This window comes from Pseudophryne corroboree, chromosome 1, assembly GCF_028390025.1.
Source record: "Pseudophryne corroboree isolate aPseCor3 chromosome 1, aPseCor3.hap2, whole genome shotgun sequence".
NCBI lineage: Eukaryota > Metazoa > Chordata > Amphibia > Anura > Myobatrachidae > Pseudophryne > Pseudophryne corroboree.
Genome location: NC_086444.1, coordinates 275,421,449 through 275,435,258, shown reverse-complemented (window position 1 = coordinate 275,435,258; position 13,810 = coordinate 275,421,449). Strand labels below are relative to the sequence as shown.

Genomic DNA, 13,810 nt, shown 5'->3' with positions numbered 1-13,810 from the left:
CCCAGAAAAAGAATACACCAAACCTCCAGGATCAAAAACATCTCTGATGCTACTGATTCCCTTAGTCCGCCACACCTCGAATTTTGCATTCTCCAAGGGAGGGGTAAAACAAGGATTCCCACAGATAGGAATAAAATCAGTACCGCCAAAATTCCTGTGCAGTGCTTTATTAATTATTTTCCAAGCAATATAAGCGTCCCAAAATAATAGATTCGATTTCGCTTGTTAAGGGAGCAAGGTGAGCGGAGTGTGTAACAAGGCCTTCAAGTCATAAGGTGACACTAAAGCCTGCTCAATGTGATAATTTGTGTATGTGGTTTTTGCCGTAAGCCAGTCATTTATATATCTGAAAGCCACCGCCCTAGAGAAAGTAAGCAGATCCGGGATCGCAAGGCCCCCCTCCTCCCTCCGCAACTTAAGTTTAGCTAATGCTATTCTTGGTTTTTTACTTGCCCACAGGAATTTTGTGCATATTTTATCATAAACAAGTGCGTCCGCTCTGGAGAGTTTAAGGGGCAGTAACTGGAGCGAATAAGAGATCTTTGGGAAAATAGTGCTCTTGAGGACCGCCGCGCGGCCTAGCAAAGATAGAGGGAGCGCTGACCATGATTGGAGCTGGGTAGAAATAGCCTGTAGTATGGGTGTAAAGTTCATCTTGTAAAGATCCGTTAAATCGGGTGGTAAATAAATCCCAAGATACTTCAATTTAGTTTTATTAACAGTAAATTGGGAGAGGAGAGGGAGGGAGGACATATTAAGTGCTGTCTGAGTCAAAGGGAGTAGTTCGGATTTTAAAGTATTCACCTTATAACCAACAAAGAGGCCGAATTCTCGATTTTTTTCCATTATGGCTGGGATGGAGACTTCAGGGCGGGATATAAAGAGTAACATATCATCTGCAAATAAGCTTATTTTAAGTTCCAGGTCATAAATTGAAATACCTGAGAATGAAGGGAGCCCTCGCAGCGCCAGAGCTAGAGGTTCTACAGCCAGCGCAAATAATAGGAGCGATAATGGGCAACCTTGTCTGGTGCCCCTTCCCAACCGCACAGGATCCGAGAGAAATCCATTACATAGGATACGAGAACTCGAATTGGAGTACAAAGCCCGCAGCACACCGGCTAGGCCCGACGGGAACCCAAACCTCGCCAGAGTGGTATATAAATGATCCCAGCTCACCAGATCAAAGGCCTTTTCGGCATCTAGCGAGAAGAGAAAATGTGGGTCCACATTCCCCGTGTGACCCAGCCAGTGCGCCGCCGCCAGTATCTTGCGAATATTACTAGTGGAATGTCTCCCAGAGATAAATCCCATTTGGTCGGGGTGGACCACAGAAGGGAGGAGGGGTTTCAGTCTGTCTGCGAGAATCTTGTTAACAATTTATAGTCTACATTTAAGAGCGAGATCGGTCTATAGGACCCAGGGAGTTGTAAATCTTTGCCTGGTTTAGGTAAGAGATGTATAAAAGCATCATTAAAATATGAGGGTATTTTATGAGATATTAGGATGACATTAAAAAGGGAAGTAAGGGGGGGGATCAATTTTGCAGAGAGCAATCGGTAATATTCCCCAGAGTAGCCATCCGGCCCCGGGGATTTTAAGGGTTTCAGGTGTTTAATGGCCTTCTCAACCTAGGACTCTGTTATGAGTGAGCAGAGACGTTCTGTCAAAGAAGGATCCACCCGGGGGTGGAGAAATAGAATCCCAGAATGACTGTTTAGCATTCTCATTAACAGAGGAGGTTTCATAAACAGTAGCGTAAAAATCTGATAGGACTTTCGCTGTCTTTAGATTTAGAAGCCAGAGTGCCATCTGATTGTTTAAGTGGATGAATGAGAGAATTAGAAGTAGATCCTTTCAATAAGTGTGATAACAATTTGCCTGTCTTATTACCAAAACGGTAAAATCTATGATTCTAATGAAATGTGTGTTTATCTCCCAACGCCTGCAGAACTGCATTAAAAGCCACTTTAGCATCCAAATATTGGGATTTTATAGCGGGGGAGGGGTTCTGTTTGAATCTCTGATAGACCTCAGTCAGTCGCTGTTGTGAGTTCTTAAAAGTAGAAGCGAATGTCTTTTTCCTTCAGTAGACATATTCAATGAGACGTCCCCTAATGACCGCTTTAGAGGCCTGCCAGAAAACCAAAGGATCATCTCGCGCCATTTGGGCATTAGTAGCGGAGTAGTCATCCCAAAATGACTCCAGGTCCTTACGAAATTCTATAGAGGAGCAGAAATCTGGGGGAAAACGCCAGCGCCTAAAGGAACCTACATCTACCTTAGTGGACATGGAAGCCCAAACAACAGAGTGGTCCGACAACGCCATTGGTTCAATAGAGGAATCAAGGGCATGTAGTACCAGGGAATCAGAGACCATCAAGTAATCGATCCTGGACAGGGAATGATGGGCAGCTGAGAGGCAGTTGTATTCCCTATCCGTGGGGTGTAAAAATCTCCAAATATCTGATACCTGGAGCTGTTGTTCCATATAAGGGATGCCAAATTTAGGGGGATTACGGGTAGAGGTAGAGGACTGAACATCCATATACTTTGAAGCAATGACATTAAAATCACCCCCTATAATCAGGGATGAGGTGGAATAAGGATATAAGGCATTAAGCAGAGAACGAAAAAAGGCTTTTGAATACTGATTAGGAGCATAAACCGTACACAGCACATATCTAGCATCCCAAATGGTCACTTCTAAAATAAGATACCTGCCTGCCGGGTCCACCACAGAAGAGACCACCTCCAATCCCAAGGAGCGCCTGGCCAGGACGAGAACTCCTCTGGCCTTCGAAGAGTAGGGAGCATCAGCTACAACACGCCAGCCGAGCGTGCCTAATTTCTGAGCCTCTGGGGAGAGGAGGTGGGTCTCCTGCAAGAAAACCAGATCTAAACGCAGCTTGTTAAGATACAAGAGTATTTTCTTCCTCTTTATAAGGGAGTGGATACCCCCAACATTCCACGTAGCCACCTTGAAACTAGACATTAAATCACAAATCTAATGGTATAAGCTTCCCTCCGATGGAGAGAGGGCCTGCCATCAGGCTTCCAGAAGGAAACCAAGTAGTAGTAACAATGTACACCCAACAGGAACAGTAACCTAATATCAAAACTCAAGGACACATTAGGAGGGGAGGGAGGGGGAGACACAAGACAACAAGAAAAACAACAAACAATATAACAGAAACACCAAACATGAGTCTCTGTCATAGATATCCAATATGGACTTCACAGTGTGAACAATGCAGGTTGATAAAGCAGGGAGTATTTAGGCTCCTAGCCTCAACCACTTATCAGATAAGAGGTATAAAATCAATACCGCAACCAATTTAAGAACTAGGTAACTGAAAACATATGGGGCATAGATATGATCTCGAGCCCGCAGCAGAAGGGGAGGGAGGGGGGGGGGAGGAAGAGATGGAGGCCCCTTCATAAGAACCATCAGTTGCTCCATCTACTTAGTATAAAGTGCAGGTTTGGCATCCACCGAGTGATGGGAGGGGAGGGGGGGTTGGGTTGTGAAAGGTAGATTCCGGGCCATAAGTCCAGCATCAGAGTAGGAATCCGGACACACAATTCAAAAGCCTAAGTCGACAGGCATTCCGGGCATGACAGCTGAATATATAGATTAGCTCTCTTCTTCTTCCATCCTGTTATTTCCCTCCGATAGGAAACTCTCAGCATCTGCAGGCGTGGAGAAGTCTTTAAAGGAGTTTCCATCAAAGATTCGTAAGCGTGCAGGGTACAACAGCGCAAATTTACGACCGGCCGACACCAGTGATGAACATATGGGTGTAAAAGCTTTCCGCAGCCGTGTTAATTCCGGGGAGTAGTCCTGGAACAGTAATTGTTTATTCCCGTCCCACGAGATATCCCTGAGGCGACGAGATGCCGACCACAGTGCTTCCTTATGGAGGAAATTAAGGCACTTAAATAGGGCCGCACGCGGTCTAGAGCCGGAGCCTGAGGGCCTGGAAGGGCCGGTTCTATGAGCACGTTCTACGACTAAGTCTGCACACACTTCCTGTACATCCAGGAGTTCGGGTAGCGTGTGGCGCAGGAATTTGTACAACTCAGGGCCGCAAATGGACTCAGGCAAGCCTATGAGGCGCAGATTACATCTGCGCAAGCGATTCTCCAAATCATCTAATTTCGCCCAAACCTGCGTATCAGATTTCTGCAGACTGGCCACAGTGTCTTTTAAATCAGCTACATCTTGAAAATTAGAGCCTGCAGTTTGTTCCACATGTGCCAGCCTCTTAGTGAGTTGCTTATATTGGCTTTTTATATCTAGCACTGCTTGCTGTAATGCAGCTGCCTGTGTTTGAGCTTGCTCCTGTAATAAAGGTTGCACTGTCTCCTTAACAGTCCGCGTAATATCAGCATAGGATAAGGCAGGATTTAGTGTGGCACTTGCTGCTGTGTCTATGGCAGGAACCTTGCGGGGTTGTTTTTGTACCTGTAGTTCCACGGAATGAGCAGTGTCTGGATGTCCAGGGTTAGTAGCAGCTGCGGTGGCCATCTTGGATGTGGCAGGTCTGTCCCCGTCCCTTTACGATTTCTGCTGTTTCTGAGGCATGCTGCCGGCCAGGTACCTCTCCATATAGAGGAGGGGGGACCCCAAGGAGGCTTGAGGGGGTTAGTGGTTGCGGTGGGGTTGCCTAAGGAGGTAATACGCCGGGTATATAAGCGGCGGGCACCGGAGCTTGAGAGGAGCGCGGCTATTCCATGCGCTGCCGGAACTGGAAGTGAGTATTGAGGGTTTCTGTATTGTACCATGTCATTAGACTAACTACCTTGCGTAAATATTCCTTGGTGGTAGTAGGTAATGTATGGAAATAGGGCAACCAAATTAGGAAAAAAAATTAGAACGAGATTCCGCATCTAGGGAGCAATCTATCTAGTCCATTTTATATAGATAGGTTAAACGTGGTAACATAAGAGGTAAGGATATTGGATTTGTATGTATCCATTGGGACAAAATTGTCTTTTTTGCAACAGCGGCCACATGGGCCAATAATAATTTTGTCCCCTTGGAAAGTGTGTGTGGGGGAAGTCTGAGTAATAGTATGATTTCAGAAAGCCCAAACCATGGTGATTTCAAAAGATATATGTAATTCCGACCTAATATAATTCTGCACATCTTTCCAAAAAGCTTGCACCACCGGGTATGCCCAAAGACAGTGTCTGGTGCAGTACATTTGAAGCATAGGGAGTTATCTGACACTCCCATGAGAAACCGGAGTCGGGGGGTGTAATAAGCTCTATATAGTATTTTGAAATGTATCTCTGCATAAGACGATGATACCAGTTGTTGAGTTGTTGAGTGTATTGCACCACCAAATCACTTTGGGCAGATCAGTGTCTGGAAAGGTTTCAGTCCATTTGACTAATCCAGTCGTGATCTTAGATAGATCCAGCCTCTGCCTAGTGTGGGACTATATGAGAGAAGTAGAATAAGGAGAGTCCAGGCTTTGTCGTATCAGGCGATCTAGGGGAAAGGTACGATCAGGGGGACGTAGACAGGACAGTTGTCTGTTGACAAAACTACGTATTTGAAAGTATGCAAAAAGAGGGAAATGAAGATTGGGGTATTTCTCTTTCAGTTGAGATAAGGTTAAAATCGCAGAACAGTCCACGGTCAAAAGCTGATATAAAAATTGAAGTCCCTGGAGGTGCCAACCACGAACAACCCCATTGACCTCACCACCCTGAAAATGTGGATTAAACAATAAAGGCTCGAATAATGAATTCGCCCGGGAAAGGCCTAAGCGTTTCCTAATAATGCGCCAGGCCCTACAGGGAGCATATAGTAATGGGTTATGACGCAGGTCCAATAGTGTGGGGTTGTCTATAAAATGTAATGTATGTACCATAGTATGTTGAGGTGTCAGTGCTTGTTCTAAGGCAGGGGTGGCCAACCAGTCAGAAGCGAAGAGCCATTAAAGTTCTGTAGTCAAAAGCAAGAGCTACTATGATGTGCGCGCCGTAGACGCGCATGCAAAAATGGGGGCGTGGCATAGTTGTCACAAAGCCACACCCCATTTTTGTGCACACACCTTTCGGTAAGACGTTTGTAGGAGTATGACCTCATATCATAACCCTGTTTTTTAGTCATGTTGTACAGTGCCACATACATATAATGCCCCAGGACAGTACATATAAAAACGCCAAAAAATGGGTGCCTCCACAGTGCCAGATAGATACATATGTGTATCTGGCACTGTGGGGACATATGTGTATCTGGCACTGTGGGGGCATATATGTCCCCACAGTGCCAGATACATATATGTCCCCAGTGCAGATACATATGTCCCCACAGTGCCAGATATGCCCCCAGTGCTAGATACACATGTTCCCACAGTGGCTGCTATGCCCTCAGTGCCAGATATGCCCCCAGTGCAGATACACATGTCCCCACAGTGCCAGCTATGTCCCCAGTGCCAGATACACGTCCCCACAGTGCCAGCTATGCCCCAGTGCCAGATATGCCCCCAGTGCCAGATTTGCCCCAGTTTAGATACATATGTCCCCACAGTGCCAGCAATGCCCCCAGTGCCAGCTACACATGTCCCCCCAGTGCCAGATATGCCCCCAGTGCAGATACATATGTCCCCACAGTGCCAGCGATGCCCCCAGTGCCAGCTACTTATGTCCCCCCACTGCCTTTTGTGCCCTCAGTGCAGATACATATGTCCCCACAGTGCCAGCGATGGCCTCAGTGCCAGCTACACATGTCCCCCCAGTGCCAGATATGCCCCAGTGCCAGATAAGCCCCTGTTAGGGTCTCCTGCTCTGTGCTGCCACGTCGTCATGGCAACCGGGAGACAAGTGCTAGCGGAGTAACCTGAGCGTAGCTGATACTCCGGTTCGGGTCTTTTGCTGTGCAGTGGTTACAGGCTCTGTGCACGGCAGGGGATCCGGTGCTGGTTTTTGTGCTCACAGTCTGTGAGGTCTGAGTGGGGCGTGGACAGCACCTGCTATATAAACCCTCTTCTCAGGTTAGGCAGATGCTGCTGAATCTTTGTTGGTTAGTCAGTTCCTGAAAGCTAGCTAGTACTGTGTAAACTTTGTATTTGTTTGTTGCTTACTGCAAATAGGCCTTGGGATTTGGTATTACACTCTGCCAATCCAGACCTAGCAGTAAGACTGGAGTCAGTCGTTTAACCTGCTGGGGTTCTTTTGCTACTCTGTGAACCTAGCAAGTTTGCGGCTGTATTCTCAGACTTGCCTGCCAAAATCCTTTCTCACTGTGCAAGGTGTTCAGGTGTCAGTTTAGTGGCAGTAAGCTGAACCAGTGCACTGCAAGTGAGGACTAGGATTGTGGAGACTCTCCTTGTGTCTATTATTCCATCTCTGACCAAGGAGTTTACTGCCACACCCGTTGGTAACCCTTTAGGGTTTTGCTGTTGCCCTTAGCAACAGCATTTCGGGTTCTCTACGTATTAAATCACAACATCTTGCTTCTTTCCATCTGACCATTCCTAATACTAGGGAGACACCCAGTTTCTTAGCCTTTGGGCTTCTCTGTTCACTTTGTGTTTATTTTGTTACCCTATCACCTTCTATGTATGTAATGTCATATTCCCCAGTCTGTCTGTGAGTTCATTTGTTTTGCATCCCTCTCCGTTCAGACACCAGTACATTCCTGCTGGCACTGGTGTGCATAACATATTCAGCAGCCTAATACTCCTGTTGAAATTTTGTGGGAATATGGAGCATACCCCTCAAAATACTTTGCAACAGGTGGTCGATCAGGTGCAGGTCCTGACTCGACAATTTAATGATTTGTCCATTAAAATGAACACCTCGCAGGCCGCTGGCGGAGCTCCCGCAGCAGCAGTGCCTTCAGGGGTTAAGGAGCCGAAAGTAAATCTCCCGGATCGTTTTTCTGGAGATCGCTCGCAGTTCTTTTGTTTCAAGGAGAGCTGCAAGCTATATTTCCAGCTTAGGCCTCAGTCTTCTGGGTCGGAGATTCAGCGGGTGGGCATAGTGATTTCCTTGCTACAAGGAGACCCACAGGTCTGGGCATATGGGTTGCAGCCTGACTGTCCGTCGCTTAAAAGTGTTGATGTTTTTTTTACGGCACTGGGCATGTTGTATGATGACCCTGACAAGACGGCCTCAGCCGAGGCTCAGATTTCGATCCTTAAGCAAGGGCGAAGGCCAGTTGAGGTTTATTGTACGGTGTTTCGGAGGTTGGCCCATGATACCCAGTGGAATGACCCAGCCCTGAGACACCAGTACCGAAGAGGTCTTTCTAACCAGTTAAAAGACCAACTGGTACAATATCCCTTGCCTGATAGCTTGGATCAGCTCATGCAGTTATCCATTCGGGTGGATAGACGGCTGAGAGAGCGCAGGCTTGAAAGGGAGACCGAGGTTTCCTTCTTTCCCAAGGGAACCTCAGACTCTGAGGAATTTTCCGAGGAGTCTATGCAGATTGGGGCTACCCGCCTCTCCTCGCGTGAGAAGACGCGGAGGAGACAGCAGGGGTTATGTTTGTACTGTGGGAATAAAGGTCATGTGGTAGTATCATGCCCAGAAAAGCCGGAAAACTTCAGGGCCTGAGGGTGATGGGAAATATCCTGTCAGGCCAGAAGTCAGAATTTCCCAAGAAGACTTTTATCATTCCGGTGACCTTGAAAATCCTCGGTCAAACTGTCAAGACTGAGGCCTTTGTGGACAGTGGGGCCGACAGGGTTTTTATGGACCGCCAATTCGCCCTGAAACACTCTGTTCCCTTAGTAACCTTGGCATCGGAAATTGAGATTTGTGGGTTAAACGGGGTTCCATTATCCCAGGGTAAAATTACCTCTTGCACTAGCCAGATTTCTTTGTTTATTGGAGCCACACACTTTGAAAAATTGTCCTTTTATGTGACTGTCTGTACTTTTGCCCCATTGGTGTTGGGGTTACCCTGGTTAAGGGCCCACAATCCTCAATTTGACTGGGTCTCTGGGGAGATTCTTAGTTGGGGTACTGATTGTTTCAGGAGTTGCTTGAGCCTTCCAGTCAGGCTTTCGCAGCTAAGTTTGCCAGGATTGCCAGGATGTTATGCAGATTTTGCGGACGTGTTCTCCAAAAGAGTTGCAGAGGTACTACCTCCCCATCGCCCCTATGACTGTGCCATTGATTTGTTGCCGAATGCTAAGCTTCCCAAGAGCAGGTTGTACTCCCTGTCACGTCCTGAGACTCAGGCTATGGCAGAGTACATTCAGGAGAACTTGGCTAAGGGATTTATCAGACCTTCACAGTCTCCAGTTGGGTCGGGGTTCTTCTTCGTGGGTAAAAAGGACGGTTCGTTGCGACCCTGCATCGACTTCAGGGAATTGAACCGTATCACGATTAAAAACTCATACCCACTGCCTCTCATTTCGGTCTTGTTTGACCAGCTTCGTACTGCCACCATTTTTTCTAAGATTGACCTACGCGGTGCGTACAATCTAATCCGAATAAGAGAGGGGGATGAATGGAAGACTGCCTTTAATACCCACTCAGGGCATTATGAATATTTGGTGATGCCTTTTGGGCTCTGTAATGCCCCGGCAGTCTTCCAGGACTTCATGAACGATGTGCTCAGGGAATATTTGGATAGATTCTTAGTTGTATACTTAGATGACATCCTAATCTTCTCCCATTCCCTGGAGGAACATCGGAAGCATGTACGCTTAGTCCTCCAGAAACTCAGAGACCACCGGCTTGGGGCGAAGCTGGAGAAGTGCGAATTTGAAGTTCAGCAAATCGCATTTCTAGGATATATTATCTCCCCAGAAGGTTTCCAAATGGAGGGTTCCAAGGTACAGGCAGTCCTGGATTGGGTGCAGCCCACTAGTTTGAAGGCGCTTCAGCGTTTTCTGGGCTTTGCGAATTTTTATAGACGATTTATCGCTGGATTTTCGTCTATAGTGGCGCCCTTGGTGGCACTCACTAAGAAAGGGGCGGATGTTGCTCACTGGTCTTGTGAGGCCAGAGCGGCTTTTGCCCGTCTCAAAAGGGCATTTGTCTCGGCCAAGGTGCTGCGACACCCAGATCCAGAGCGTCCTTTTGTGGTGGAGGTGGATGCCTCTGAGATGGGTATTGGGGCAGTGCTCTCTCAGATGGGGGTGTCTGATAATCGCCTTCATCCCTGTGCTTACTTTTCCCGTAAATTTTCGCCTGCCGAGATGAATTATGACGTGGGTAACCGGGAATTGTTGGCTATTAAGGATGCACTCGAGGAGTGGAGACACTGGCTTGAGGGGGCTAAGTTTGTGGTCTCAATTCTCACCGACCATAAGAATTTGGCATATTTAGAGTCAGCGAAGCGCCTCAATGCCAGGCAGGCACGATGGGCTTTGTTTTTTGCTCGCTTTAATTTTTTGATAACATATCGCCCTGGGTCAAAAAACATCAAGGCTGATGCGCTCTCGCAGAGTTTTGCTCCAATCCAGGAGACCACCGAGGAGCCATTGCCCATTGTGTCCCCATCATGTATTAAAGTGGGCATTACCCAGGACCTCTTGTCATTAGTCCTTAGAGCACAGGAGCAGGCTCCTCCAGACCTTCCGGTAGGTCTTTTGTTTGTGCCTCCTAGGTTAAGACAGCGAGTGTTCCTGGAATTCCATGCCAAGAAGTCGGCAGGTCACCCGGGTATTGCCAGAACTCGGGAGTTGCTATCTAGGGCGGTGTGGTGGCCCTCGGTGGCTAGGGATGTGGATCAGTGGGTTCGGGCATGTGACATCTGTGCCCGAAATAAGACTCCTAGAGGGGTTCCTGTTGGCCCATTACATCCACTCTCTATTCCATCTAATCCATGGACCCACATTTCAATGGATATTGTGGTGGACTTGCACAAATCCTCGGGGATGACAGCCATCTGGGTTGTCGTTGACAGGTTTTCGAAGATGGCGCACTTCGTTCCATTGGTTGGGCTGCCATTGGCCAGACGCCTGTCTGAATTATTTATGCTGCATGTTGTGCGCCTCCACGGGTTGCCACTTGATGTGGTCTCTGACCGCGGATCCCAGTTTGTGGCCAAATTCTGGAGGGCATTTTGTTCCGATCTCCAGATTTCTGTCAGCTTGTCGTCAGGCTACCATCCGCAGTCTAATGAACAGACTGAAAGGGTGAACCAGTCCTTGGAGCAGTTCCTCAGGTGTTATGTCTCCAAGTGTCAGACTGACTGGGTTGCTCATCTGTCCATGGCGGAGTTTGCCTATAACAACGCGGCTCACTCTGCTACAGGGATCTCTCCCTTCCTTTGTGTGTATGGGCATCATCCTAAGGCCAATTCTTTTGACCCCCAGGACTCCACGCCTGGTGGTTCCTCTGTGGTTTCGGTCCTTAGAGGTATTTGGAGGAAAGTGAAGAAAGCCCTTGTGTCTGTGTCATTAGTGACCAAAAGGGTTTTTGATAAGCGGAAAAGACCCTGCAGCTTCAAATTAGGAGACTTCGTCTGGTTGTCTACCAAGAATTTGAAGTTGAGACAGCCATCTCATAAGTTTGGCCCCCGGTTCATCGGTCCTTATAAGATCACTAGGGTTATCAATCCGGTGGCATTTCAGTTAGATCTACCCCGTTCTTTGGGTATCAATAAAACATTTCATTGTTCCCTTTTAAAACGGGCGATTAGTAATCCTTCTTCCAGTGGAAGACCTTCCCCTCTTCTGATACGTGGCCAGAGGGAGTTTGTTGTTGAAAGGATTCTTGACTCCAAGATGATTCGGGGTCGGCTGTCATTTTTGGTGCACTGGAAGGGGTATGGCCTGGAGGAGCGGTCGTGGGTGCGCAGTTGTGATCTTCATACCCCCAGACTGTTACGCTCTTTCTTCTCGCAGTTCCCCGATAAACCCGGTGGTAGGGGTTCTTTGACCCCTCGTCAGAGGGGGGGTACTGTTAGGGTCTCCTGCTCTGTGCTGCCACGTCGTCATGGCAACCGGGAGACAAGTGCTAGCGGAGTAACCTGAGCGTAGCTGATACTCCGGTTCGGGTCTTTTGCTGTGCAGTGGTTACAGGCTCTGTGCACGGCAGGGGATCCGGTGCTGGTTTTTGTGCTCACAGTCTGTGAGGTCTGAGTGGGGCGTGGACAGCACCTGCTATATAAACCCTCTTCTCAGGTTAGGCAGATGCTGCTGAATCTTTGTTGGTTAGTCAGTTCCTGAAAGCTAGCTAGTACTGTGTAAACTTTGTATTTGTTTGTTGCTTACTGCAAATAGGCCTTGGGATTTGGTATTACACTCTGCCAATCCAGACCTAGCAGTAAGACTGGAGTCAGTCGTTTAACCTGCTGGGGTTCTTTTGCTACTCTGTGAACCTAGCAAGTTTGCGGCTGTATTCTCAGACTTGCCTGCCAAAATCCTTTCTCACTGTGCAAGGTGTTCAGGTGTCAGTTTAGTGGCAGTAAGCTGAACCAGTGCACTGCAAGTGAGGAATAGGATTGTGGAGACTCTCCTTGTGTCTATTATTCCATCTCTGACCAAGGAGTTTACTGCCACACCCGTTGGTAACCCTTTAGGGTTTTGCTGTTGCCCTTAGCAACAGCATTTCGGGTTCTCTACGTATTAAATCACAACATCTCGCTTCTTTCCATCTGAGCATTCCTAACAGTAGGGAGACACCCAGTTTCTTAGCCTTTGGGCTTCTCTGTTCACTTTGTGTTTATTTTGTTACCCTATCACCTTCTATGTATGTAATGTCATATTCCCCAGTCTGTCTGTGAGTTCATTTGTTTTGCATCCCTCTCCGTTCAGACACCAGTACATTCCTGCTGGCACTGGTGTGCATAACAGCCCCCAGTGCAGATACACATGTCCCCACAGTGCCAGCTATGCCCCGAGTGCCAGCTACACATGTCCCCACAGTGCCAGCTATGCCCCCAGTGCCAGCTACACATGCCCCCACAGTGCCAGATATGTCCCCACAGTGCCAGATATGCCCCCTGCCAGACACACGTGTCCCCACATTGCCTGCTTTGCCCCCAGTGCCAGCTATGCCCCCAGTGCAGATACACGTCCCCACAGTGCTCACCAGCCCCCGCTCACCGCGCTGCTGCTGCTCAGTGCTCTGCTCACTCTCCGGCGGCGTCTCTCCTGAATTAGGCGCCGGTCCGTGAGCCAATCAGAGCTCGCGGTCCGGCAGCCAATCAGGAGCCTTAGCTGCCGGTCCGCAAGCGCTAATTGTGTCACGGGCGGCGCCGTATGAAGAGAGGCACCGCCGCCGGAGAGGCGTGCGTGTGTCTCGGGCTCGGAGCAGCGGTGGCCAGGAGCTGCTCGAGCCGCATGCGGCAGATAAAAGAGACGCATGTGGCTCGAGAGCCGCGGGTTGGCCACTGCTGTTCTAAGGTATGGTTCACGAAGTTATCACCACCCCCTATCCAATCTATGGCATATCTGTAATTAGAGGCCAAGGAGTAATCTTCTGGACAAGGAAGACCAATGCCCCCCCCAGTGACTGAGGTTGTTTCAACTTAAAAAGTGCTATGCGCGGTCGTTTGTTTGCCCAAATAAATTTAGAAAGGGCTTTATTAATGATATGAATATCCCGTTTTGACAAAAAAAAACGGCAACATCTGGATCGGATAAAGCTGGCGAAGAAAGGAGATAATTTTATGTAGGTGGCACCTGCCCAAATAAGAAATGGGGAGGTGTTGCCACCTCGCAAAGTCATCAATCATTTGAGTAATGCAATGAGTGAAATTTAGAGAATACAATTCAGTGAGATTAGATGCGTAAACCCAAATATTTTAAATAGTTGCCAGCCCATTTGAAGGGAAACAAATCATTCTATCCCAAATTCACTGCTCTCCCCAATGCCAGAACCT

General features: G+C 48.0%; 1 protein-coding gene and 1 long non-coding RNA gene across 2 annotated transcripts in view; one reads left to right on the top strand and one right to left on the bottom strand.

Moving 5' to 3' along the window:
• The window catches only part of OSBP2 (oxysterol binding protein 2), a 760,529-nt gene that overhangs the window by 244,160 nt on the left and 502,559 nt on the right, over positions 1-13,810 (top strand). The window lies entirely within an intron of this gene.
• LOC135064407 (uncharacterized) overlaps positions 1-13,810 on the bottom strand; it is a 150,136-nt gene that overhangs the window by 94,852 nt on the left and 41,474 nt on the right. The gene's annotated exons all lie outside the window — the stretch shown is intronic.